A 23,503-nucleotide genomic window follows, 5' to 3' on the forward strand; every position below is an offset into this window, starting at 1 on the left:
CTTCAGCAAGATGTGGAGGAGCCCAGGCATCTGCATTTTTATATGTTTCCACATGTGCCTGTGAGGGGCACCAAGGTTTTGGAACTGCTGGCAGAGTCATCTTCTGGAAGATTTGTACAATTTCCAGAAGACTTATTTGAATCTGTACAATTGCCTTTTGTCCCCCAAATTAATAAAATCACAATGAGGAAACTGAAAAAAAAAGCAAGTCTTCCAAATCCTAATGTTCATTTATGAAACAATGATAGAGGTCTTCCCAAATTTGACAACAATCCCAACAATGTACATGAATACTAATAATGAGTTATGAAGCTGAAAGAAAGTTTTCTCATTAACGTTTTATAAAAATCCATCATTAGGGACTTCCCTGGTGGTCCAGTGGTTAAGACTCCATGCTCCCAATGCAGGGGGCCTGGGTTCAATCCCTGGTCAGGGAACCAGATCCTGCATGCTGCAACTAAAAGATCCCACATGCTGCAACGAAGATCCCATGTGCTGCAACTAAGACCCGGAGCAGCCAAATAAATAAATATATTTTTTAAAAAATCCATCTTTAGAGGAGTACTATGAATTACTTTCTATTTTCTCCATAGAAAAAAATATTGCGAAATTATTGTCCTATGAAGAGACAATCCCAAAAGATGAAAAAGCCAAAAAAATGTGGAGAAAGATATTATAAAGGTGGATATCAGTTAATTAAAACTTATATTACTTTTCTGGATTTTTTAAATGCTTGTGATATCTGACAACTTGAAACGTTTAAACATTTGTTGTGATGTTTAAAATTATTCTAAATACATATTCACTTTTGTACTTAATTTTGTATTGTAATTTTAAAATTTCTTTTTCTTAAAGAGGACCTCCCAAATTGCGGAAGCTCCAGGTCCTGGGAAACCTGCTCCACCCCTGCTAGTTGCCAGCTGGAAATCCATTCTCCCCTCTTGCTCACCAACAGAACCCTGATTTTGTTTCAGGCAACAATGAACCCTCCTTACTTTTTTGTTTTTTAAATTTCTACGAAGCCAGGGGTGGCCATGTGACACTGACTTGGTTCAAAAACAGAAGTCTCTGGGAAGAGTTTCCAGGAAAGTGGTTAAAGGGAGCCAACTCAGTTGAGTTATGCCTTTTGCCCTTCCCTTTCTTTTTTTTCCTTAAAGATTATTTATTTATTTATTTATTTATGGCTGCATCAGGTCTTTGTTGTGGCATGCAGGATCTTTTGTTGTGGCGCGCGGACTCTTCCTTGCAGCGTGCAGACTTCTCTCTAATTGTGGCATGCGGTTTTTCTCTTCTCTAGTTGTGGCGCGCAGGCTCCAGGGCGGGTGGGCTCTGTAGTTGTGGCTCGCGGGTTCCAGAGTGTGTGGGCTCTGTAGTTTGTGGCACACGGGCTCTCTTGTTGAGGCGCGTGAGCTTGGTAGTTGTGGCACACGGGTTTAGTTGCCCCCTGGCATGTGGGATCTTAGTTCCCTGACCAGGGATCGAGTCCATGTCCCCTGAATTAGAAGGCGGATTCTTTACCACTGGACCACCAGGGAAGTCCCTTCCCTTTCTTCTTGACTGGTATAGTGATGAGATGCTGGAGTAAGGGTGACCATCTTGCCACCATGTGGCTATAATGAGGAAGAAAATTGTATGCTGAGGATGAAGCAGTGCAAACGGATAAAAGAAGGGATGGCTTACCTTTGGGTTTCTTGTTGAGTGAGAAAAAAAAATTTGTTTAGGCCACTGTATAGTTGGCATTTTGATTACTCACAGCCAAATATAATCCCTAACTATTGAAATATGCATGTATCAACGTACCCCAAACTGAGTGGCTTAAACAAGAGAAATTTATTGTTTTTCAGTTCTGGAAGCTAGAAGTCTGAGATCAAGGTATCAGCATGGCCATGCACCCTCTGAAGGTGCCAGGGAAAGGTCTGTTCCAGGGCTCTCTCCTAGCTTCTGGGGGTTTGCTGGCAATGTTTGGCATTCATTGGCTTACTGATGCATCACTCTGGTTTCTGCCTTCATGTTCTCATAGCATTCTCCCTGTGTGTGTCTCTGTGTCTAAATCTCCCCTTTTTATAAGGACACCAGACATATTAGATTAAGGCTCACCTCACTCCAGTACAACTTCATCTTAACTAATTAATATGCAATGACCCTATTTCCAAAAAAGGTCACATTCTGAGATATGGGAGTTAAGACCTCAACGTTTGATTTTTTTTGGAATTCAAGTCAACCCATAACACCAGGGCCATCCCTGATGCCTCTTCTCTCTGGGTGCCTCCTGTCTAAGCCTTGATCAAGTCTTGCCAATTTGATGCTTGACCCTCTCTGATGCTCCTCTTCCCTTGCCACCAAAGCCACGCCCACCCACCTCTGTGATCCACACTTGCCTTCTTCTTCAGTCCACAGTCCATAGGCAGCCAGTGCATCTGTTAATGAGAGTCTCATCTGTTCACAGATATTCCAGTTCTTCTCATCTACTGGGAACACGGGAGGTCTGCACTTCTCACCCTGATTCAAGTCAGGAATGGCCATGTGACTTGCTTTGGCCAATGAGCCATGAGGGGAAGTGATGTGTCTCTTCCAAGTGGAAACTTTAAAAGGCGGTACAATTTGCCACCTTTCATTCAAACTGCCAAATATATTGTGGGTACAATACACAGTTTCAGATAGAGCCTCCATCAGCTTGGGCTCCTGATTCACTAGAGCAACCAGAGCCCCCTGTTGGCCCAGGTGGGATGTGTAGCATGAGCAAGATGGTGAGATTTGAGTTTGTTTGTTCCTGGGGCTTTACATAGCTCATCCTGACATGTACATTTTAAAAATATGAATCTGACAGTGCTCCTATAGACCACCTTCCCTGGTGAGACAGTCTCAGGATAAATTCCAAATTCTTTCCCATAGCCTATGAGAGCTTACATGTGCTGGCCTCTGGCCACCTTCCCAGCCTCAACTTTCCCCACTCTCCCGCTTACCTCTTTGTGGCACAGAGACACCCACTTTTTTTTTAGATTCTCAAATATGCCACATTTTCCTCCAGTCAAGGGGTTTAACACGTGCTGTTCCCTTTATGTGGACGCTCTTTCCTCCCTTCTCTTTGCTAGAATGTAAGCTTCAGGAGGGCAGCTGTTTGCTTTCTGTTTTTTCACTGCGATATCTCTAGATCTTAATGGCTATCTGGTACATAGGACACATACCGGTACATAGGATATGTACCTGGTACAATAAATATTTGTGAAACGAAACTGAATGAATGAATCTTTGCCTAGCTAAATGCTACCCTTCCTTCAAGCCTCAGCTGGACATCACATCGTTCATTTTACTATTGTTTGGTGATGCTGTTTTGCCTAGTAGTGAAGCCTCTGGGCTCAGGAGTAAGACTCCTGGCTCTGCCATTTGCTGGTTGTGTTACCTTCAACATATTCCTTTAACCTCTGACTTTCAAATTGTTATCTATACAAAGGGGGAAACATAGTACCATGGTCGTTGTGTCTTCTGGACCACGGATGGCCCAGGATGGCCACAGTCTCAGGTTATAAATATCAACACACTCTCTCCAAACTGGGTGTGAGTCCCCTGAGGGCAGGAACGAGCTTCCTGGGGCCCTTAGCTTTAGATGGAGCCGTCAGAGTCAGCCTCGACCCAGCGCTGGGCAGAGCGGCTAGGCTGATGGAGCTCAGCAGTAGGTCCCCCAGCCCCTCCCTGGCACGAGCCGCTGGGCCCACTGCGCACGCTCAGGCCTCCCCTAAACTCCTCTCGAAGCAGCAGAACAGCTCCCGGCCTCGGCCCCTGGCGGGGGCGGGGCAAGCGCCAGGCCCACCCCTCCGACTGGCAGGAGGACGGACCAACCGGAGGGGCGCCCCGGGTGAGGGGCGGGGCCGCGCTGCGAGCCGGGCGCCGGGCTGCCGCGGGAGCTGCAGCCGGGAGTGTGCGGCACGCGCTGACCGGCTGCCCTAAGCACGGTCACCCGTGTCGCTGCATCTCAACCCCCGCCCCGCCGGGCCGCGCGCGCACATCAGCCCGTCTTCCTCATTTGCTTCTTACGATTTTTTTTTTTTTTGCATGCATCCTTTTTCTGTTCCGTTTTGTCCTTTTTAAGGCGGGGGCGGCGGCAGCGTAAGCTCTGGGCGGGGAGGGGGGCGGCCGGAGGATGCGGTGCGGGGCTGCGCTCGCTACGCCCGCTGCTGCTGCTGCCCGGCTCGGGCCTGAGCACCGAGCAGGTGGGTACAGGTGCGCCGGGGGGCGGGAGGCGCGCGATGGCCAAAGGGGAGCCGCGGACTCCAGGACCGATGGGCTGACCCATTGGCAAGGGACGCAGTGACCAGTGCCGCCCCGCCCCGTCTCCCACCTTCCCCGCCCCTCCTCCAGCCTTCGCGCCCCCATTTGATTACACTGCCACTCTTGCATCTCACCTCTGAGGTCCCGCACCTTTCCGTTCCCATCCCCCAATCCCCTCCAAATCCCCCTGCAGTCTCCCAGCCGGAGGACTCTGCGTCGCCTTCCTACATACACCCCCTCCTTCTCCCGCCCCCAGCCCTCTCTTTCTTATGCCACCCCCATTTCCACTCCTCTCCCCATTCCGTCTCCAAGCTAAGGAGGGGGAGGGGGATCCACCGGGTGCCTCCCGGGAGTGGCGCGGGGGGCGTGGCCGGCCGGTTCTTTCTGGGTCCCACCCCCTGAGTAGGTCTGGGTCCCACGGATCTCTGCCGAGGTGGTACAGAGGATGGAGCCCCGGGCCGCGCCGTGGAGGCAGAGGGCCGGGAGGGCGAGGCCGCCCCACCCCACGCACAGCACACGCTGCCGCGGCCTCTGCCACGCACACCCCCACGCTGCTCCGCCCACGTGGGCGCCGGGGAGGAGGCTGGAGAAATGCGAAGAAAGGCTGGTACCCACCCTCCTGCCTGGCCGGCGCGCCCTGGGCGTACTCTGCCTCCGGAGATGGCGCACAGAGATTGGCTCCCGCGGGGCCGGGCACCTTGCCGGACGCCCTGCGTTCAGGCTAGCGGCCGCTCGGGCCTGCCGCGCCTTCGCCACCAGCCGCCTGACTCCATCGCTCCATCACTCCACCCTCCTGGCTTCGGGCTCCTGAGCCGGCCTCGTCATCCCTGATAGAGGCTGCCTCCCAGGCTGGAGCCTTTCGCCTAAAGACAGCCCCCTCGCCCCCGCACACACATACACCACCACCACCACCTCCCCTCGCCACACACTCTAGTCTACCCTTCTGAAGTCTTGGCCGGCCTGGGCTCTCCGCCGGCCTCTGCCCAGCTCTCTAAGCTCCAGAGATACTGTATCTAACCCTGGTCCTCCTCCGCCCCCCACACCCCTTCCATGCACACTCACAGGCACGCTCTCCTTGGCCTTTGCTCGTGCTCTTCCCTCTCCGGGAACTCCCCTCCTTTAACTGGACAGCTCCTTCTAGAACAAGGCAGGGAGAGCCCCGTGCCCCACCTGAGCTTTCCTGTATGGCAGAGCTGGACATACTGCTGCCCTAACTGATGGCCGCCGCCTCCCAGACCAGACTAAGAGGTTCTGGCGGAGGGCGGAGGAGCCTAAGCCCCTCGCAGAGGGATCCACCCAGAGTACATATCCGGCCTAAGTCGGGGGGGGCCTTCCCCCAACTCAGTGTGACCTGGTATGGGGCGGGGCTGTGGAAGGAGTTGGCTTCTTCTCCAGGGCCTTGGGCAGGTGGGTGGCTCTTCCATGAGCCCGGATGTACGAAGAAGAGGGACAGGTTTGGGGATGGGGTGGGATGGTCAGCACTCCCCCACTTCCCGCCCCCAGGATGCTTGCCCAGCAGGGCATTGTCAACTCCCAGAGACCTGCTGGTCTGAGCAAACTTTTCGTTTTGTACAACTCGGTGGAGGTTTATGGATGGTTGCACAGTTTTTGTTGTTGAGACGCCTGCATGTGGTCTGTAATGCTGAACATCTCTGGTCAGAGTCTGGGGGCAGCTCTTGCCTTGAGTCTTATCACAGCAAGAAGCCCCTCAAAGGGTCAGAGTGTGGGTCCCACAAATGAGCTCATTGCCATTTTCATCCTTCACTAACCATCCATGGCTCCCACTGCCTCCGTGACCTCACAAGTTCCTCACATCCCGGCTTCCCTGGCCCACCTCTTCCTCTCCCCACCACAATCTCAGCCACACATGCCAACTCTGTGTCCCCAGATGCATCTTCCCACTTAGGTTTTCCCCACGTGCTGTGTTTTCTCCCAGAAATGATCCCCTCCTTTGTCTGTCTGGAGAACTCCTATTCATATGACAAAGCCCAGCTCTCATGTTACTTCTCTGTGGTGTTCCTTGACTCTGCCAAACAGATTGTGTAGTTCTCTCCCAGAACCTTATATCTGTACGTTGCATAGTATTTGTGTCATTTTTCCTTAAGCAGACCTTGCCCACCAGAGACTAGGGGCACAGTGAAGTCTGAGAGGCAGCCCCTCTTTGGTGGGGCTCCATCTTCCTGGGGAGGCCTTCACACTGGCATCGGTACTGCCAGCGCTGGAAGAGAGACACGTACAGAGGGAGAGAGCATGACAGCTGCCTTCCCCCGACCTGGAGCCTTCATGAGGAGGAGGCACGATGGAGCCCGCTGTCTTAGCACAGAGCAAGTTGGGGCTGGAGAGGAGCGGAGGGAGGAACAGTTTCTGAGGAAGGCATAACCCAGCAGTGATTGCCGCCGTGTGCTATGGCTGTTTACCTCCCCGAGGACGGGCTCTCCCTCTCTCCAGGCTGTAGAGCCAGACTGCCTGGGTTCCCCTTCGGGCCCTGCCCCTTACTCATCTGCGGCTGGGCAAGTGCTTCCCACCTGGGCTTTCTAACTAAGATGGGATGCCTTCCTCAGAGAGATTGGGGGTGACTGCAGTGTATCCTGGTTCTTCTCTGTCGGCCTCCTTCCCCACTGTGGTTGGGTCAACCTGCAGGGCTTCTGAAGCTGGACTCACCTGTGCCTGTTCCTTATGGCTGTGTGATCTTGGGCAAGAGGATTAACCTCTCTGAACCTCCATATCCTGTACAAATGAGGGCAGTGGTCTGTCTTTGGCTGAGTTGGTGTGAGATCAGAAGTGTAGTCTCTGGGCATTGGAAGCACTTAAATAAGTGGTCATGACAAGGAAGGAGGGTGTCATAAGTGATTTGAAAAAGATAAATCCTTTAGCTTTGTCACAGAGCAAATGGCCTGGTTGGAGGCCCTCTTTGTCCTTCGCAAGCTAACAACGTCACGCCAATAAGCTAAATATTCAATAAGCAGGAATGAAAGATGAAAGGGGTGGGTGCCGTGTTAACTAATCCCAACTGTGCAGACTTGTGTGAGAAGGTGCTGAGAGCTACATGCAGGAATCCTGAACTCAGAGTCCACTGGTCCCAGAACAGTTCCTTCGATGCCTCTTTCATCTAGACTTTCTCCCTGCTCAGTGTTGGGGTACAGCAGTTACAATAATTTCCACCCAATTCTTAGGAAAACTCGTTAAAAAAAATTTTTTTTTATTGAAAGATAGTTGATTTATAATGTTGTGTTAGTTTCAGTTGTACAGCAAAGAGATTTAGTTATATATATATTTCAGATTCTTTTCCATTATAGGTTATTACATATTATTGAGTATAGTTCCCTGTGCTATGCAGTAGGTCCTTGTTGGTTATCTATTTTAAGGAAAACTCTTAATGGAACTAGTGATCATGAGCGGTGGCCACCAGCTAGGTGAGGTGGGCTGGGAGGGAACAGGGCTGGGTTAGAGGAGCTGCATTGAGAACCACCTCACCCCTACTAGCTGTGTGACTTTGGGCAAGTCACTTAACCTCTCTGTGCCCAGTTCCTTTTCCTGTGATGTTCGCATAGGGAAAATAGCTCTCTATTGTTGCTTAAACTCCCACTTCTGCCATGAATTATCTCATTTAAACGGCACAGCACCAGGCAGGGTAAGGATTATGTGAGGCCCTGACAAGCAGGGGCTGTGTCTGGAGGTGGAGGCAGAGGTGGAATTAAGCAGTGTGTGTGTGTGTGTGTGTGTGTGTGTGTGTGTGTGTGTGTGTGTGTGTGGGCGGGGGGTGGGGGGGGTGTCTCTCACTCCGGAGCTTAGATGTTGTTCCATGAAGCATGCTGATTCCAGTAATGGAAAGAAAACCTTCCTACAGGGCTAGTGTGAGAAATCAATCAGAGGAGCCTTCTCAGTGCTTTTAATAGAAACATGTTACCTTAAAGGCAGTAGTAGCTATTGGTGTTGGTGTAGCCCGAGGTTCAGGAAAAAACCCCAAGGCAGGCTAGCAGTGGGACCTTGGCTTGCCACTCTAGCCCTGAATGCCTTCTGAAAATATTTTCTTTGCTTATGCCTTTCCAAAGCCAGATGGACAGCCCGGGGACCATGGGCCAGCAGGGAGGGGCAAGGACAAGGAAGGGGGCCCTGAGGGCCTCATGGTGTGAAGGGCAGGGGTCAGGAGCCCCTCCTGTGGGAGGTGGGAGGGGCACGAGTGCTTGCAGAGAGTAGCCCAGGAGGTAATTAACATGCTGGTTCTGAATCAACCTGAAAGCAGCAGAGAGAGGGCGCAGGGGTGCTCAGGGTGAGGGAGGGGCCAGCTCCCCAGTGGGGACAGTGGCTCTGTTCTTGTCTTTGGTGATAGTATTTATTTTCAGAACCGCAACAAGGAGTACTGTGCCTTTCATTGGTCTACAGAAATGAATTGAGATAAATGCCGTTTTTCTTAATTGTAACAGTTAACATTGGCTGAGCACTTACCAAGCGCCAGGGTGTCCGCAAGCTACTGCTCATCGGCCCGCTGCTTGATTTTGTAAAGAAAGTCTTACTGGTACACAGCCATGTCCATTTGTGTACCTGCTGTCTATGGCTACTTCGGCCCTGTATTGGCAGAGTTGGGCAGTTGGAGAAGACACCAGTAAAGCCAGAAACATTTACTACCTGGCCCTTTGCAGAAGTTTGCCACCCCCTGGTCTGTGCTCTCTCCCTGGTTTGAGTTCATTCAATCCTGAACACAACCCCAGAGGGAGAAGCCCTGCATCTCCCATTTTACAGGTGGACACAGAGAGGCTGTGAAGCCTACCCAGGGTCACAGAACTGGTAACTGGGGAAGCAGGGATTTTTTTCCAGCAGGGGAAGAATTTATATTTTTTATTAGCTTCTAACAGAATCTTACCATGTTCAGAGAATGTGGTCTGTATGATATCTCTTTTTTAAAATTTGTTGATAGTTTCTTTATGTCCTAGTACCTGACCAATTCTTCAAATATCTTTGTTTCAAATATATATAATATTTACTATTAACCATTTCTGAGGGTATAGTTCAGTGGCATTAAGTACATTCGCATTGTTGTGCGACCATCACCGCTATCCATCTCCAGAACTTTTCCGTCATCCCAAACCGGCGGCCCATGTTCTTAACCATGACTCCGTCCTGCCTTGTGGGAGTTTTGTAGAAAAAAGCAAACATCAGCAGCAGCATAATTTAGCACAGGAGGCGTTGATGGCAGCCTTGGGTTTGAACGCCGGCTCTGCCGTATGCTGACCGTGGAAGATCGCCTGTACCCTTTGAACCCTCCACAGCTCAGTGTCCTCATTTGTGAAATGGGAATAACCCCAATCCCCATCCTTGCCATCCACGTGGGTGTAAGGATGAAATAAAGAACAGAGGTGGGGCTTCCCTGGTGGCGCAGTGGTTGAGAGTCCGCCTGCCGATGCAGGGGACGCGGGTTCGTGCCCCGGTCCGGGAAGATCCCACATGCCGCGGAGCGGCTGGGCCCGTGAGCCATGGCCGCTGAGGCTGCGCGTCCGGAGCCTGTGCTCCGCAACGGGAGAGGCCACGACAGTGAGAGGCCCGCGTACCGCAAAAAAAAAAAAGAACAGAGGTGAAGACCCAGCCTTGTGTGGTGGACAGTCGCTGTGATGCTGTTCCCTGGAACAGCCACACCCTTAATCAGTCGTTAGGTCCGTCTGTCCTCTCTGTGTGGCTCGTGGTGTCCCCTTTATCCTTTCCAGGTCTTGGAATCATCCTCAGGACCCGTCATGTGTCCTAAAGTCCCCAACTGGACCTCAGAGGACCCATGTGCTGTGTGGAGGCAGGTTTCCTGCTGTACTTTCTCCCCTGTGGCCCAGAGTTGGCTGAAGGGCCACTTTAGGGAATGAAAGGAGGTTCTGTTGTGGCCATCCCGGGGCTGCCAAGGGCTGCCCATTGTAGCAGTAATGCCCTTGTGTGTGCCAGGTCAGGGGATGCGCTGGCTCAGCCTGCTGGCCCCCAAGCCTCCATCTCGGCTGCATTTTGATTCAGGAGCCCTGGACTGGCCCCTCGTCCCTTCCTTAGGGCTGGTAGGGGTGGGACACACCACTGAGGAGAGTCCTGCTTCCTATGGAGGACAGGAAGACTGTGAGTATCACAGGCGTCGATAGTGGAGGTGAGAGTGATCTGGTAAAGTATCAATAGCTTTCTGCTTCTTTTAACATTGGAAAGTCCGTCTTCTCTCTTTTCCTTTTCTATTCTGGTACTTCTGGAGGCTGATCACTCCTATCTGCTTTCTGAGACACGGGGTTTTATTTTATTTAACAGGATCATGACCTGACCGTTCTGTTGAAACAATTTTTTTCCTCCCCTTCCCCTTTTTTAAAAAATTGAGCTGAAATTCACACAATGTAAGATTAACCATTTTAAAGAATACAATTCAGTGGCATTTAGTACATTCACAGTGTTGTACAGCCAACACCTCTGTCTAGCTTTAAAACACTTTCATCATCCCCGAGGAGAACTCCCTCCTCGTGGAACACTCACTCCCCCTCCCCGTCCCTCAGCCCCTGGCAACCACCCATCTGCCTTCTGTCTCTGTGATTTCCCTGTTCTGGAATTTCATATACATGGGCTTATATAATATGTGGCCTTTTGTGTCTGGCTTCTTTCGTTCAGCATCATATCCTCAAGGTTCACCCAGGTCGTAGCATGTATCCGTACTTCAGTCCTTTTTGAGGCTGAATAATATTCCATTGTAAGGATGGACCACATTTTGTTATCCCTTCATTTCTTGATGGACTCTTGGGTGGTTTCTACCTTTCGGCTATTGTGCAGAGTGTTTGAGGTGTAGCTTCAAGTGTTAAAGCTTTCTTCTTGGGGCCTTGGCTACCAGGCTTCTGTTGTGGTGCTTCCACTGTCTCCTCCCACTGCTCTCTGATTCATCCGTTCAGCCACTCAGCAGATAGCTATGAATGTGCCCTCCTTGCCAGGCTCTGTGCTGGGAACCTCCAGCCTTCACTTGCTCTCGACATCCGGAGAATGGTTTGTAGATTTCTCATTTTCCAAGCCAGAGTGTGGGAGCGCCCTGAGGCAGGGGGGCCCCCGCCAGGGGCCAACCCGGTGGCCCAGAGAGGCAGCTGGCACAGCACAGGGGGCCTTTCTGACGGTTCCTGGAATGTACTGGACTCTCCTGCCCAGAGTGTTGTGTCTCCTTCTTGCCGCCTGGCCTGTTCATCTCCTGCCCTCACCGGAACTGGCTTCTTCTCACCCTTCACGTCTCAGCTTAAATGTCCCCTCTTTGGAGAGGTCTTCCCTGCCCTTCTCAGGTAGATGCCCGCCTTCCCGCTCCACTGTTATTCTCCCCTCTGGCACCCCGTTTCTTCTGAAATCATCATGATCTGAAATGCATTTTGTTTCCCCATTTGTGATCATTCCCCTGGTCCTCCTGAGCTAGAATGAAAGCACCGTGAGGGCAGGAACCTCGACTGGCATGTTTTCTATCTCTCAGCACAAGACTCTGGCATGCAGTAGGTGCCCAAGAAATAATTGTTGTTTTGCTTAGAGCCAGATGTGCGTTAATTTCCTAACTCCACCTTGGTAGCTCGGTGATCTGGAGCGTGTTACTTCATCTTTCCAAGCTTCCCTTTTTTCTTCCGTTCAGTATGGAGAAAGTTCAGCGTCCCTAGCTCTTGGGGTTGGTGTGAAGGTCAGAAATAACTGTGCAGACGTCCCAGAGCATGCTGGTGTACAGGAGGTATGTGTCAGGTGGTACTGCTGACACTGGCGGTTCCAGAAGTACTGGTCATAATGATTATGAACGGGCCTCCTAAGTCATACGTTCACTTGCCCTGGGGAATGGAAAACACACACTGGCTTTCAAAGACTTTGTAGGAAAAAGAGAATGAGAAAGATCTCAGTAATAACTTTAACACTGATGACTTGTTGAAACAAAACCGTTTTGGATATGTTGGGCTAAATGAAATGTATCATTGAAATTAGTTTCGCTGGTTTCTTTTTACTTTTTTTTAACGTGGCTGCTAGAAAATTTAAATTTTTACCTGGGATTCACATTGTATTTTGGGGGGCAGTGCTGCTCTAGACGCTATGCTCCTCAGGAGCAGGGACCAGGCCCAGAGGATGGTGGCTCTGCCTTCTGTGAAGTATGTGGCCCTGGGCAAGTGAGTTACATTCTCCCATGTTTCAGTTTCCTCCTCTGTAAACAAGGCACTCAGTCTGATAACAAAGAGTGACAGTGCACATCTGTGGGCCTCCTGTGTGCCCCCGGAAGGAACTAGAGCCCCAGGAAGACCAGGCGCGGCAAGGTCCCTGCCCATGGCAGCTTTCATTCCGAGAGAGGGGAGACCCACAAATAAAACACAAACCCCATCACCAAGACTGTGACTGTTACCTGGAGAATATGAGGAAGGAGACTCGGTAAACAATCGCAGGGCGGTGAGAGCTGGGTCTCTAGCTGGGAGCCCTGAGGGCAGACCTTGTGAGGGGAACAGGCTGGATCCACATACAGCCTGGTGCGTGGTAGGCTCTCTGTAACTGGCGGCAACGTGATTAGGATGAAGAGCGTTGGGACACTCTTCTGAGTCGCCTCCACTCAATGGCTCTAGCGTTTTTACTCCCTCTGCATAGAGTAACCGCACCAGAATTCTTCTGTCCTCTGAAGAGTTTGCATGTTCATTTCCCATGGTCTCTGAAGGTGGAGATCTCTCCATGCTTCTCAGAGCAGTGGGCAGGGCTGCCCAATGGCCAGAGCTGATTGCTCGAGGGAAGCTGATTCTCAGGGCCTGGCAAGGCCACCTCCATGTTTTGCGCATCTCCTCTGCTCCAGACCATCTGCTTTCTGCCAGACCTGGGAGGGAGTCTGGGTTGAACTCCACTCCCCACCCAGCCAGGAGCCTCGAGGGAGACAAAGCACATCACCCCTGGGAGTTCTGGTGTCCTGGGGGGTCACACCCCTCTCCCAACCCAGGGTGCCATGTGTTCCACGTGGAGAGATGCCCGTGAAGGGCTTTGTCCAGGTTTTGCAGGGGTCAGCGAATATTGTCCTCCTTGTCTTCTCCATGCACACCTGCCTGCGAGTTGCTGGCCTTCTGCTGCTGCTCGGGTGGGGACTGAGGAGTGGATCGTGCTGACGTGTAAGTGGAAGTGGGTTATTGAGGGCAACAGCGAGTCTTCCTCTCCAGCCCCTGTTGGGCCCGTACCACCTCATTGGTGAAGAATGAATGACTTATTACCTGAGATTGCCCAGGTAGAAATGGCAGTGATGGGGGTCAGACCTCTGGCTACTCCAGTTGCTGATTACTTATGAAAAGAGTGCGGCCAGCTTAGCCTGTGTTCAGGGCCCCCATGGGCTGCTCCCAACTCAATTCCCATGTTTCCCCTGGTGAATTGTACCCCCCTCCTAAGCACTGTCCCTTCTTCCAGACCCTTGCTTGCCAGCTCCCTCTGCCAGGAATACCTCCCTCCCTCACCCCCCCACCTGTGAATCCCTGCAGGTTCCATGGCCCGGCTTGGATGGTGGAGCCTAGGAGAGACCTGTTTGCTTACTCTACAAGTGAAGATACAGTGGATGAGGTCACCAGGGCTGGATTAAGATAGGAACAGCCCGGAGGCAGAGAGGCGGACTAAACAGGCTTCCGGCACTCTCCTGATCTTGCCAGGGTGGCGTGGCCTGCCCCTGCCTCTCTCCTTCCAGGCCTTCAGTAGAGCATGTTTCCAGCTGTACCATCCGCCTGCCATTCCTGACTGAGCCGGGCCTTTGCACATGCTGTTCCCTCTGGCAGATCTGCCCATTAGCCTTTCCTGCCCCCATTCACCCAGTTGAACATCCTCCACGTGTGCTTAAGATCCACCATCAGCCTTATTTCCTCCAGAAAACCTTCCTTGACAATCCTTCCGCATCCGCAGGCCAGGTCAGCTATGTCCCCAGGGTTCCCGTTGCTCCGCACATCCCTCTGTCACTGCCCTGGATTCTGTATTCCAGCTGCCAGTGACTTGTCCGACTCTCCCACTAGACAGAAGGTTCTGGGAAAGTAGGGATGCTGCCTGGTTCACAGTGGGATTCCCAGCACCCAGCACAGGGGGAGGGGCACAGTAGGTGGTCAATCACTTTTGGGCTTTAGCCTTAATATTTGCTGTTTATAGTATTATGACTGAATTGTTTTCACTTCTGGGCCAAGAAAGGAAGAATGAATATGTTTCATATTCCTATAATGTTCGTGTTGGGAGGGACTGTAACCGGGTGCCGTAGGTTCTTCTCTCTGTTGTTTGCATCAGGTCCACTCTGCCCTCAATAAGCCCCACTCCTTTCTCTGTAGCAGCCTCCTCTAGTGACATCAATTCTCCAAAGCTCCGACCCCTCAGTACTCGTGGTTGAAACACCCCTGGTGGTTCTATCAGCCCAGAGATGACATTTGTGAAGTTTCTGTAGAACTCAGTAAAGCTACCCTTCCCCTGCGCACGGGGATTTCACAGCCTTGCAGTGCAGTCTGCGTTTAGTTAAGGGCAAAAAAAAAAAAAAAAAAAAAAATGTTAGACAGCTGTTCTTCAGAATCCAAACCATGTTCTTGTGTTCACAGGTCATATTTCTTGTTAAACTGGTCTGATGTTTCCATTTCTCCCAAGCTGCACCTCAGAATACGCTTTGGAAGACACATCTTCTTTTTGGAAGTTGGCGGGGCTGCTCTGTGGGCCAGGGCAGCTGGGTGAGTGAGCTCATTAAGCCTGGCGGTAATTGAGTTTCTGCGGCAAGTCTTGGAGCCTTTCAGGATCAGGGCTGGAAGAGGTTCTTTTGCCAACCAGACACCTTATTTAAACAAGGGCCCGGATGCCCCCAAATTATGCCTAATCTGTTTAAACTATTGGGCAAATGGGCACTTTACTTTTAGTATCTATCTCTCCCTGGAAGTGCACCAGATACCCAGGATGAGCCCAGTTTATGAGCGCCTGGGCATTGCAGATCCCCTGAGTTTTCTATAGGCATGGCTAAAGGTGAATGCAAGACACTTCATACCAAATACGCAAACAAGTCCTGTTGCTGGATAGGATATCGGAAATTGGGAGTGTTCCAGTCAGAAGATGGGGGAGGGGTGCTGGGTGCCCCAAACCTCAGATGTTCACAACATAAACTGTGAATTGGGGATTTCACAATTCACAAGCTCCCGGATTGTAGTTTCCCTTCATATTTGTTGATGAACAGAGGGCATTGTAGGTAGGTCAACTAAGAGGTCAAGTGACAAGGAGATGGGGGGCGGGTATTAAATCACTCCCTGGAAGGGATGTGGGCTGATCAGTTTGTGGTGTCTCACCTGTTCATCGTAGCTGGTATAGAAAACCCCTCCGCTCACCAGATCTTTGTTAGCATCTGTGCCAGGTGTCTGTGAAAGCAGTACCACAGCCCTTGAAAATATCCATGCTATGGACTCTGTCGTGAATTCCAACCATCCTTTCCCGCCTTGGTCTGAAGCACTGAACTGTTATGACACTTTGTATCATCCCATGTCATGAAGGTGGTCCTCAAAACACCGTGAGTGGCCCCATGCCTCCTCTTTGTGGGAAGGTCAAATTCTAGCCTCAAATTGTCCAACCCAGGAATCTGGTAATGGACATTATTATAGATGATGCTCTATGACTATTGGGTGAATAATTCATTTGCTCCTGTTTACTGGAACCAGAGAGAAAAAAATCATGGTCGATTAGAAAATGAACCATTTTAAGAAACTAAAAATTGCTGGAGAGGTGATTTTGTTATCTGAATTAAAAAGAATAAGCTCTTTGAAGTTCTTGCTGTGACATATGCCCGATTCATTTAATGCAAAAGAACACGGTAAAGGAGGAATGGAGGAAGTAAACTGACATGAGACGTGTAGAAAACAAAAAGTAAAATGGCAGAGGTAAACTCAACTGTATAAATAATAACATTAAATGTGAATGGCTTAAACAACCCAATCAGGGACTTCCCTGGTCATCCAGTGGTTAAGAACCTGCCTTCCAATGCAGGGGATGCAGGTTCGACCCCTAGACGGGGAACTGAGATCCCACATGCCGCGGGGCAACTAAGCCTGCATGCCGCAACTACTGAGCCTGCACGCCGCAACTGCAGAGCCCACGCGCTCTGGAGCCCGTGTGCTACAACTAAAGAGAAGCCTGCGTGCCGCAACGAAGATCCCGCGTACCACAACTAAGACACAATGCAGCCAAAAATAAATATTTTAAAAAACCCCAACCCAATCAAAAGGCAGAGATTGTTAGAGTATATTAAAAATGATCTAACTGTATGCTGTCTACAGGTGACATACTTCTTTAGGCTCAAAGATACAAATAGGTTGAAAGTAAAAGAATGGAAAAAGATACATCATGCAAAGAGCAACCATAAGAAAGCTAGAGTGACTATACTGATATCATACCAGATAGATTTAAAATAAAAAATAGAGATAAAGGACTTCCCTGGTGGCACAGTGGTTGAGAGTCTGCCTGCCAATGCAGGGAACACGGGTTCGTGCCCCGGTCCGGGAAGATCCCATATGCCGCAGAGCGGCTGGGCCCGTGAGCCATGGCCACTGAGCCTGTGCGTACGGAGCCTGTGCTCCGCAACGGGAGAGGCCACAACAGTGAGAGGCCCACGTACCGCAAAAACTAAATAAATAAATAGAGATAAAGAAGGACATTTTATAATGACATTTAATAACATTTTACAATGGTAAAAGGGTCAATCCATTAGGAAGATATAACAACTAGAAACACACATGCATCTAACAACAGAACACCAAAATATCATTATTTGAAGCAAAAACTGATCTAAAAGAAGGGAGAAGTAAATAATTCAGCAATAATATTTGGATACTTCAATACCCTACTTTCAATAATGGATAGAACAACTAGACAGAAGATCAGTAAAGAAATAGAAAACTTGAAGGACACTATAAACCAACCAGACTTAACAGACACCTAGAGAAAACTCCACCAACATAAGAATATACATATACACATATATATGTAGAATTGAGGTATAATTGATATAAACCATTATATTAATTTCAGGTGTATAACATAATAATTTGATATTTGTATACATTGTGAAGTGATCACCAAAATAAGTGTAGTTAACATCCATTGCCACATATAGTTACCAAAAATTTTTTCTTGTGATGAAAACTTTGAAGATCTACTCTCTTAGCAAGTTTCAAATATACAATATGGTATTACTAACTGTAGTCACCGTGCTGTATATTGCATCCCCATGAATTGTGTATTTTATAACTGGAAGTTTGCGCTTGGTGACCTCCTTAACCCATTTTGCCCACTCTCCTGTCCCCCGCCTCTGACAGCCACCAATCTGTTCTCTGTATCTATGAGTCTGGTTTTTGTTGTTGTTTTTTAAGATTCCACATATAAGTGAGATCATGTGGTATTTTTCTTTCTCTGTCTGATTTATTTCACTTGGCATAATGCCCTCAAGGTCCATCCATGTCTCACGAATAGCAAGATTTCATTCTTTTTTTGTGGCTGAATCATACTCCATTTTACATCTATCTATTTCATAGTTTCTTTATCCATTCATCCGCTGACGGACACTTAGGTTCTTTTAATTTCTTGGCCATTGTAAATAATGCTGCAATGAACACGGGGGTGTGTTTATCTTTTCAAGTTAGTGTTTTCATCTTCTCTGGGTAAATACCCAGAAATGCTGGATCATGTGGTGGTTCTATTTTTAATTTTTTGAGGAACCTCCATACTATTTTCCATAGTGGCTACACCAATTTACATTCCCACCCAACAGTGCACAGAGGTTCCCTTTTCTCCGTGTCCTCGCCAAGAATATATATTCTTCTCAAGGGCACGGGGATCGTTCTCCAGGATAGACCATATGCTCAGCCATAAAACAACCTCGATAAACTTGAAAGGATAGAAATAATACAAAGTGTGTTCTCTGACCACAATGCAATGAAATGAGAGATCAATAGCAGCAAAGACAGGGCCTGGTCCATAGCTGATGTTCAGTTCCACCCTTGTAAGCCTGATTTCTACAGCCCCCGCTTTTTCCTCCCACCTCATCCTGCACCTCATTACTCCTAGCCACCTCTTTGACCCCAGTGAACTACTGACTTCCTTACCCACTGTTTCCAGATTCCATGTGTTTGCTGCCCCAGTCCCTGGAATGCCTGTTCCTCTGCCTTCCCCCATCCTTGCTGTCGTAGGAGGACCTACCTATCCGGGCTTATGGGACCACCTGCCCTAATGAGTCTCAGTAAGCAGAGTTTGTAAAGAGTAGATTAGAGCAGTGGTTCTCCAAGTAGGGTCCTGGGCCAGCAGCATCAACGTCACCTGGGAGCATTTTAGTAGCGCACGTTCTCAGGCCCCACCTTGAGGGGCTGAGTCAGAAATACTGGGTCAGGGTGTAGCAGTCTGGCAATAGTTTATTTTCATATTTATTTTATGACTCTAAACTTATAGTGCTTCACGTCACGTCAGTCCATGAGAACAGTGAGGTTGCCTTGATGCATGTAACTTTCAAAATGAAAAGTTTGGGGTGACAGTAGTATTCTTAACAGCCATGGCACCCTGAGTGTTAATTGGGCTTTGTTGTGGTTGTGAAAATATTCTGTTCTCAGAATCTTTACCTACCACATTTGCAATCGGTAAGGTTTTTGTCAACAACTTGTCTTCTAGTTTCAGGATCCGTTTTGCTAGAGATGACAGGAGAGTCTCAACCCCAAGACATGTATAAAACTGAGTATTCACCTGGCAACCCAGGTCCATGCAGTGGCGTCTACAGAGGGTCGACATTTGATGTGCAGCTCATTTGAGCTTGTATGCCGTGTTTGTAGTTTAAAATGATTCTACCTATAAAAAATAGAACCAAACATTTGTTGCTCCAGAACCCTGATCTCTGATACCCCTGAGCCTCTTCAGGGTGGACCAGGGCTCCATGGAATGTGGTTTGAAACCCAGGCCTGGTCACCATCTCCCAGTGCCCCAAAGTTCTGATGGTTCTGCTCTGTTTTAGGTACTGGCCACCATCCCTTTGCAGACACCTGTGTCTCTGTGTTGTCATGTGCCCATCAGTATCACATTGGTTCTGTCTCAACCTCCAAGTATCCTCATGTTCCTTAGACTGGGCCCTGGGAAGGAGGAGCCTCCAGGACTGTCACTGACTGAACTGAGCTGGGCTGGAGAAAGAGCTGCATTAGGACCAGCACTTGCTTCACCCCAGGTCTCTGTGAACAGACCTTGAGGGTCCAGTGCTCTCCGAGGACAGTCTGAAGGTTCTGCCCACCCACTCCTTCCTCAGAGTGGCTCTTGAGTTATTGGGAGTATTTGGGAAGACAAACAGTCATACCAAGAAAGGCTGATATCTTTCAGAAACCACACCTGGCTGTGTCACCCCTCTGCTCGATGGACTCCGCCGGTCCTGGGATGAAGCACACACTCCTTGTCACCACATCTGTGACCTCATCTCTCGATGCTCTTGCTTTTACCAATTATCTTAGTCTGCTTTGGCTGCTATAACAAAAAATGCCATAGACTGGGCAGCTTACATAACAGAAATTTATTTCTCACAGTTCTAGAGCTGGGAAGTATAAAATCAAGGTGGTGGCTGATTCTGTTTCTGGTGAGAGTTCTCTTCCTGGCTTGCAGATGGCTGCCTTCTCACTGTGTGCTCAGGAGGTGGACAGAGAGAGGAAGTAAGCTCTCTTGTGTGTCCTCTTATGAGGATGCTAATCCCGTCATGAGGGCGTAATCACCTCCTGAAAGCCTCATCTCCAAATACCATCACATTGGGGATTGGGGTTTCAACATATGAATTTGTGGGGGGGGGGGACACAGACATTCAGTCCATAACACTGTCCCCTACCATATAGAAGAGTCTGACTTCCTTGAACCTGCCCTCCGTTCCTCCTGTCTTTGCACATCTGTACCCTCTCTCTAGCGCGCCCTTTCTGCCGCCTCTAGAGGTGGCTTAGGCTCATATCCTCGGGTACTTCCCTGACTCCCCAAGCCTTGCACATCTTTCTGTACCAGCTTTGGCCATACTGTGGGACTGTTGTCTTTCACAGTTTTTCTTCCCCACTGGCTGGAGCTCAGGGCCTGGCTGGGATTCGCGTCTGAAGCCCCTGTGCACAGCACAGGGCCTGGTATTGGGCAGGCACCGGGATGTTGATTGAATGTGGTTCTCTGCTGCTCTCCCTGCCTAAATGCCATTCAACCTTCCTTAGACCCCTATTCCCTTGTCTGCATGTCCACATTTCACCCCTGCCAGGGCCCACTTCAGATGTCTCTTTTGTCACACCCTACTGGGACCCACAGCCCTGGTCTGCACTTATCACCTGGGTTTGCTGCACTCTGTTCCCTTGCCTTCCTCCCTGACTTGACGGGAACTCCTCACGCATGTGGGGGAACCATTGGGACACCCAGCCCTGGGCCGGCACATTCGAGGGATTCGGCAAATGTCTGCATCTGATGAAATCATCCTTAACCATCTTCCTTCCCGATGGTGGTAGTAACCTGGTAGTAAATAACCTGGCAGTAAGTTCATCTTGGTCCGAGCACCCGAGCCCCGTAATTAGTGTTCCGATTTGAGCCCCTTGTCTCTCCCTGCTTGCTTCAGCCTTGCCACCCTTTCCCCTGTCCTCCAGTTCTGGAGTCATTCGTAAGTGTCTGTTGAGGAGTGCCCTAGGCATATCGGACGACATTGAGTGGCTGGTGGAGAAAGGATGTGGAAACCACAAAAGAAGTTGCTGTTGGCTTGAAAGTCACGAGTCACACTGCTTGTTCTTAGTGGTGTGATGATGTGACTCATTTCAGGAGAGGTGGGACAGAAACAGCCTAATGGCTGAGACCTTTTCTGGGACTCCTTAAGGGGCCCTTGCACATCAATAAAGGGGAGATTACAAAATGGTGCAGGGGGTTTGCGAAGAGTCAGCACGTAGTAGCAGAAAGCAAAGGCTTTGTGTTCAGGTGGGGACTCGAGCAAGTCCTTTACTTACTTTCAGCTGAAATTTTGTCCCTATAAAATGAGGAAAATAACATGTGCCTCTCCAGGACCTCGTGAGCACCAGGATTATGTGTGTAAGGACCTGATGCGTTTTGGCTGCCTAAGGGATAGCAGCCATCTACCCCCAGGTATGCAGAATGGCTGAGGCTTCGTCAGTCTTATAAATGTATTTACTTTGGCATTTTGCGGATGAGGCAGTGCCTGGGCCACCCTAGTGGCTCTATCTTCACATTCTGGCTGGCAGAATGTCACAGGGCTGTGGAATAATAGAGAATCTGGAAAGTTTGGAACAGTTTCTAGTACAGAGAGACTGCTGTATAAGCAGGGACTGTTATTCCTGTTAACTTGGTGCACGTTGGTTGAATTGTATTGAATTCTGTCTGATGGAAGAGGAGTACGGGTGCTGCCACGATGCTTTGTTTTTCTTGCCGCACAGTTATTGTTCCCATTGCTCATCCCCACCTCAAAGTTTCTCTCCTGTTCAGCACCTGGTAAGATTTTACAGTGAAAAGCTAAAGAAAAAAGAAGACGTCACATGCACAGAATATTCCAAAGGAAGTGTCATCATGTTCCTGTAACTGTTGATAAACAACTATCGTTCCTCTATTTGATGAGAATTTTGTTATGGGGGTCCTGCATACGAGTAGCAATTTTATCAGATTGTGTTTGTGGGTGTGTTTGGTGTTTTGGTTTGGTAGGTGGTTTTCTGATGATATTGGAAGTTTTTCATGATTGAAAAAGTTTTACTGTTTTACAGAAGTTTTACTGTTTTATATATGTCACTCACTCAGTGACATTTGATTTGCTGTCAATATGCCTGGTTCTTGGAAGGTGATGGCATGATGTGCAGGAAGGAGCCTGGCTGTTCATTCCTAAAAATGTTCTTGGGTGCCTTCTAAGAGCATTCATGGTGCTGGGTCCTGAGGATAGAAAACAAAATTGACAGTTCTTTGGGCACCTGGGAAGTGGCCTTAGAGTCAGACATACCTGGGTTCAGTCCTGGCTTTGCCACTTACAAGCCACAGACCTTGGGCAGGTGACTTCACCTCTTTGAGCCTCAGTTTCCTTATCTGTCAAATGGGGATAATACTGTTACTTGTTTCACAAGGACGGATGGACTGAGGATGGATTGAGATGGGTAGGTCCAGCACATTGCCTGGCATAGAGTAGGCTCTCATGAGTGGCAGCTCTTGGTTTAACAATGCTGCTTTTAGGGCCCAGAGGAAGGAGTCCTGCCCCAAGAGTCCCATGCAGCCTGACTCGGGGCCACCCTGGGCCACTCCCTTCCTCTTGTTCTCCGGCTGGCAGAATGAGTAGGGTCACCTTCTGCAGAGGAGGTGGCTGTGTGTGGGGGTGAGAGGCCTGGTTTCCTGTGGGTTTGCGGCAGTATCCCATCAGGGTCTCCCAGGAGAGCACGGCCAGCGACCACCCCCCCTCCCCCTTGGCCTCTGCCTTCCTGTCCAACTCTATCCAGTCTGCCTCTCAGCAGTGGTATTTACTGAGTGCTCCCTGGGCAGGTGCTTTCTGCTTCTCTCTGGGCCCCTCAACCACCGTGTAAGAAGGTAGGAGGGCACAGGAGGCCCTGGGAGGTTACACAGTCATTGAACCGTCAGAGTTAGTGAGCGGTGGAGCCTCAGGACGAGAGCCTTGCCCTCTCTCCACCCACGCTGGCGCTTTCTGGGTGGGCTCAGCAAAGGTGGCTTAAGAGGCTGAGGTTTGGGTGTGGGTCCTTCCAAGAGCAGCTTCATGTGGACTGTCCAACAAGTTTTCATGTCATGAAAAAAAGCAAAAACTGTTTGAAAAGCACCTCTAATCTTTATTTTTTTTTGCCCTCTGAACATATATGCTAGTTTTGTATTTTACTGGGGTCATACTGAACCAACTTTGTAGCCTGCCCTTCTTTTTAAATGGAGCAATCGAGGCTGAAGACTTCCCCACGGCGTGGTTCCTTTGGGGCGGGGACAGGAAGCAGGCTGTGGGCGTGGCTAATGAGGTGGGCTGGGGACAGGAAGCGTAAGGTGAAGAGTCAGGCTCCACTTTAAAAGTCCGTGGCAGGAAGTGACGCAGGACTGGCCGGAAGTGGAAGGGGCAGGAATCAGAGTTGGCGGCTTTGGGTTAACGTCAGGGCCTTAGTGAACAAACTTGCTTTTGGAGTTGAGGAGGCTTGGCATGGGGAGAGGAGAGGTGACCAGGCAGAGGGATGAGGGATGGCCTGCAGCGTGTGAGAGGCCCCGTGGCAGGACGGGGTCAGGTGCTTCCCAGGCCGCAGAGAAGGTGGTGGCTCTGACG

The 23,503-nt window shown here is 49.7% G+C and overlaps 1 protein-coding gene across 3 annotated transcripts in view; it reads left to right on the forward strand.

Annotated features, from left to right (window-relative positions):
* Positions 1-4,103: 4,103 nt before the first annotated feature.
* Positions 4,104-23,503, forward strand: part of JAKMIP1 (janus kinase and microtubule interacting protein 1) — a 101,170-nt gene continuing 81,770 nt past the window's right edge. For 2 of the 3 annotated variants that reach the window (XM_033856828.2, XM_033856830.2), the window contains exon 1: positions 4,104-4,208. The gene's annotated coding sequence lies outside the window, so the exon portion shown is untranslated. Of the gene's footprint in view, positions 4,209-13,991; positions 14,925-23,503 lie in introns of those variants that run through there. The other variant, XM_033856829.2, reaches the window with a different exon arrangement.

Source organism: Tursiops truncatus, chromosome 5 (genome assembly GCF_011762595.2).
Source record: "Tursiops truncatus isolate mTurTru1 chromosome 5, mTurTru1.mat.Y, whole genome shotgun sequence".
Classification (NCBI taxonomy): Eukaryota; Metazoa; Chordata; class Mammalia; order Artiodactyla; family Delphinidae; genus Tursiops; species Tursiops truncatus.